The sequence below is a fragment of the Vicia villosa genome, unplaced genomic scaffold (assembly GCF_029867415.1).
Source record: "Vicia villosa cultivar HV-30 ecotype Madison, WI unplaced genomic scaffold, Vvil1.0 ctg.000004F_1_1_1, whole genome shotgun sequence".
Taxonomy (NCBI): domain Eukaryota; kingdom Viridiplantae; phylum Streptophyta; class Magnoliopsida; order Fabales; family Fabaceae; genus Vicia; species Vicia villosa.
In genome coordinates, this window is record NW_026704934.1 from 1,464,385 (window position 1) to 1,469,051 (window position 4,667).

The following is a 4,667-nucleotide window of genomic DNA, read 5'->3' on the forward strand; positions in this document are numbered from 1 at the left end:
GTCAGGGATTCAACTTATGATGTCAAACTATGTGTTAACCATGTCAGGGATTCAACTGATGATGGTAAACTATGTGTGAACCATGTTAGGGATTCAACTGATGATGGTAAATTATGTGTGCACCATATCAGGCATTCAACTGATGTTGTCGAACTATGTGTGAACATTGTCAGGGATTCAACTGACGATGTCGAACCATGTGTCTACCATGTCAGGGATTCAACTGATGATGTCGAACTATGTGTGAACCACGTCAGGGATTCAACTGATGATGGTAAACTATGTGTGAACCATGTCAGGGATTCAACTGATGATGGTAAACTATGTGTTAACCCTGTTAGAGATGAACCGATGATGTCCGACTATGTGTTAACCATGTTATGGATTCAACTAATGATGGTGAACTATGTGTGAAGCGTGTTACAGATGAACTGATGAATTTTAAATATGTATTTTATATGTATTAAATAATAATTATATTAGCAATAAAAATATTTATTTATATTTTAAATTTGTACTTGTATTATCTTTATATAAAAAATAACCACTAACATATTAATTAAAACTGTAAATATTATTATATATTAGAAAAAAATTGCTACTATAATATATATTTCTATAAATTTTATTATATTCTAAAATAAAATAAAAATTTTACAAATATTATCTATTAATGAAAAATAATTATCGCAGGTTTACAGGGAGCCATTAAAATTACTTGGAAAAACTTATATAATTTTTTTTTTTCTGAAAAAATGTTTATGGAATGAAAGTCCTAAAAAGAAAAGGTAAAATACTTTTTTTATGTTATCTAATTTAGTTAATAATCTCTAATATCGATGCACTTTATATATATATGATTGGCTTTTAAGACAAATTTAAATGATATAATTAATGTACTGTCTCTCTATTTATATTTCAATTACTAAATTTAATTATTGACTTTTAAGACATTTGTTCTAACCATTTAACTTATCATTATTACCAATTAAAGACCAATAACAATATGATATTGAAGAATAATAACTTAATCTTTTTAACTAATAAAAAATCTATTCATAATTTCTTTTTGCTTAACTTATTCGTAATATTTAAAATAGAGAAAATAGACAAACATAAAATCAGATTATTAATTAAAAATAACATTCAATTCTTATTAAATAAATGAGAGTTAAATACAATAATAACTTTTATCAACACAAATATTTAAATTATATTAAATTTTAAAATATTTAGTTGTTGAAATATTAATACATTTTCATTCTTCAGGCATACTGTAGTGAAAAGGTACAAATGTAAGGCTATAAATTTTGCAGTATTCACAGGCGGCAACTTATCCCGCCTACAAATTTTACAGTTTTCACAACCGACAACTTATCCCGCCTATTTCCTTGTTTTCGCATCGAAACTCCTTTTTTTATATAATCATGTTCAATCTCCTTATGTAAGACACTTATATGATTTTGATCGTGTTGCTTCTTTCGAGAAGAAACGTTTTAGGATTCTCGGTTTGGATTCCAAGTTTGAGAAGAATCTTTTCATCCCCTTCAGAGAGATCAAGGTTTTGATGTTCTCTTTAATCTACTTTCTTTGGGCTTCAATACAATCCTCAGTTTATTTAATTTTTGTGTTTCGATTTTAATTTGCAAGTTTTTCTCTTTCTGCATATTTTGGGTTGTATTGAATAGGGTTTCTTACTTTCTCTGTTGTGATTTGTAGGTTGAATGCACAGTCGCAAAAGATGATGAAACGTTGGTTTTAGGATCCAATATGACAATGCTCTTGTGTGCTCTGGTTTTTCTCTTATGTAAAGGTTTCGTGTCAGTATGCTTCTTATGTGGTGGTAATATTATTAGCCTGGACCCATTTGCTATTCTGAATTTATTCACATTAAATGTTCCTTTTTGTTTATTATTTTCTTGAATCTGTAGATTACACGGTATTCTGAATCCAATCATGAGATACATGTTGATATTCCTTTTCATTTATTATTTCCAGGAACATGTAGATGCAATGCAATTTGTGGTCAATGCTTACATTGCAGCTATCCGATTTTTGAAGTTGTAATCCGACAAAAGTTTTTGCTGTTATGGTTACATTGGGACAATAACTATCCGATCCTGATATGGACCATCGAATTGCAGGAAACCCAGGTAGAGATCGATGTATGGACTTAATGGAAATTTCATTTATTTTTCCTTGCATGTCTTCACAATTGCTAATGAGATGAGTTGCTTGCAGGATTAATTGTTTCCTGATAGGAACAGATGCAGATATTTCAATAATACAAAAGATTCTTCAATTCTTCTCTATGTAAAAGAAGACCACGACGGGGCAGAACCATCAGGGAACTCAATCTCCGCAGTAAGCTTATGAGGCCGTCTTCTGTGGTCTCTGGAAGTAATGCATATTATTGTAAGCGAAATGCAGAACATCTATTGTTATGCAAACCTATAGTCTCTTCTATCCTAAAATATTGTTTCTTGTTTTTGCACTGAGTCAGTTGCAACTCACTAGATTCCCTTAACATGGTATTGCAGGCAGTTTTTAAGAAAAGATTGAAAGATATGACCATGGCAGTGTGTTTAATGTGTTGTGCAACAGATATGCTCTGTGTGCCTTCCCAGAAGCAAGTGGTGGTGGTAGGCAATAGGACTTCCGAGGAATTTGAAAACATGCTCGTTGTAGTTCACACATTATATGATCCCAACAAAACAGTAAGCAAAATCACTCTATAAAGTCGACATCCTTATTTTTCTTCCTGGTTGTCATCAATAAAATTTGTGTTAGTGTCGATTGTAGGTACATGATTATTTATAATAAATACCTGTATAATATATGTTGAGTCTCACTCTGGCTCTATGTTGTATGCAGAACATTCAAGTATGATCATTTAAGAGATATGAAGTTGAATCACAAGTTCAACCAAGTAGTAAATAACTAGCACCTTCTCTGAATCATAGATTCAGTTTACATAAACAAACAATCCTTAACGGAAGAGAGATGGAGAAAAGAAATTTTCTGACGAGGAAATGTACTACTATGAAATAGATGTTTCTTAAACTAGCCTCTTTTTCAGTTCTAGGATATCTAATTCACACAGGTGTAGGTGTTTTGGCCCTGCACATGAAAATCATGTTTATCTGTACTAAGCTGTGCAGCAGCAATCCAACATCATGATAATCCAACAAACAAATGTAACCAAACTAGCAATTCTGCATCTAAATGATACCTATTTAACTCTAAAAACAACAAATCCAGAACCCCTCTTGTTGAATATGTCTAAACTAGAATATCATGTATACTAGTCATGAACCGTAAAGTAGCAAATTTGTATTCCAGCAGCCCGGTGGCCAAATGCACCAAGATTTCTCATTGCCTCCAACTACAAACCAATTTTTTTATTCGCATCAACATGTTACATCTCCAATTGAAACATGACAATCAGTAGCATTTATGCATACATAATACATGCATAAGAAGGATTTCAAGGAGTCCCTGACAAATGCATAAAGAAAAAAGGACGGCTATTATATTGAAGCACTTGTTACTACTTAAAACTGATGGTTTTCCTTTGTTGCTTTTCAAGGGGATATCTATTTTCATGTATATTTCCAATATTCAAAGAACTTGTTTTATATGAGAAAACAATTCTTAACATCTTTCTAACACTATACTCATTTCATAATTCCCCATGAACTTTAAATAGAACAATTACTAATCAGACACACACACACACACACACATATATATATATATATATATATATATATATATATATATATATATATATATATATATATATATATATATATATATATATATATATATATATATATATATATATATATATATATATATATATATATAATCAGGACACAATCAAATCACAAATTGATACAAACATGACACATAAGTTTAAAATCTAATACCAATTAATATATTTCAGTAAAATTTTTAATACAATTATTGTTATGATTTTTTTTGTATTAATCAACAACTTATAACTGACATATATATTTTTCGTCTTTTTAAATCAATGACACCGATTTTTTTTAATAATTATTTTAATTGAATTTGGATCAAAAATATTTCTTTACGCGTATATTTAAAAGATTAAACATATATTTTAATTCTATCATATAATATATTAAATCTTAAATTTAAATTAAAAATAATAATTTAATATAGTTGATAAATTCTATAATATTACATATTTGACCTTTTATACACTAAAATTAACTGTAAAAAAACATTAATTTCATTTTAAAAGCAAGAATTTTATTATATAGTATTTTATTTTTAAAACCAAGAATTTTGAAAATTATTTATTAAAAACTATTTATTTACTACCAAAATCATTAGAATAATTATATGATATGAATAATAAAAAATTAAATGCCAATGAAATTAATCAAATTAATTGACATTTATTAGATACCCTAAAATAATAGAACGTAACGGTAGAATTAAAAGTAATGAAAATATTTGAGATTATAATCTATTATTAACAATTAAAACAAATTTTATAATTATTGTTCATATAATTTAATATTTAATATTATCATCAATTCAAAAATAGTATAATAAAAATTAATTGAATAATTTGACATTATTGTTAATTTACATAAATATTAAAATACCTTGGAAGTTGATAAAAATAGGTT

The 4,667-nt window shown here is 27.9% G+C and overlaps 1 long non-coding RNA gene across 1 annotated transcript; it reads left to right on the top strand.

The window, feature by feature from the left end:
• The first annotated feature begins 1,414 nt into the window (after window positions 1-1,414).
• LOC131621346 (uncharacterized) lies at window positions 1,415-3,625 on the top strand. The gene is made up of 6 exons (XR_009289555.1): window positions 1,415-1,561; window positions 1,720-1,843; window positions 1,999-2,153; window positions 2,242-2,415; window positions 2,541-2,717; window positions 2,875-3,625. It is a non-coding gene; the product is annotated as an uncharacterized LOC131621346 (long non-coding RNA).
• The last annotated feature ends 1,042 nt before the right edge of the window (window positions 3,626-4,667 follow it).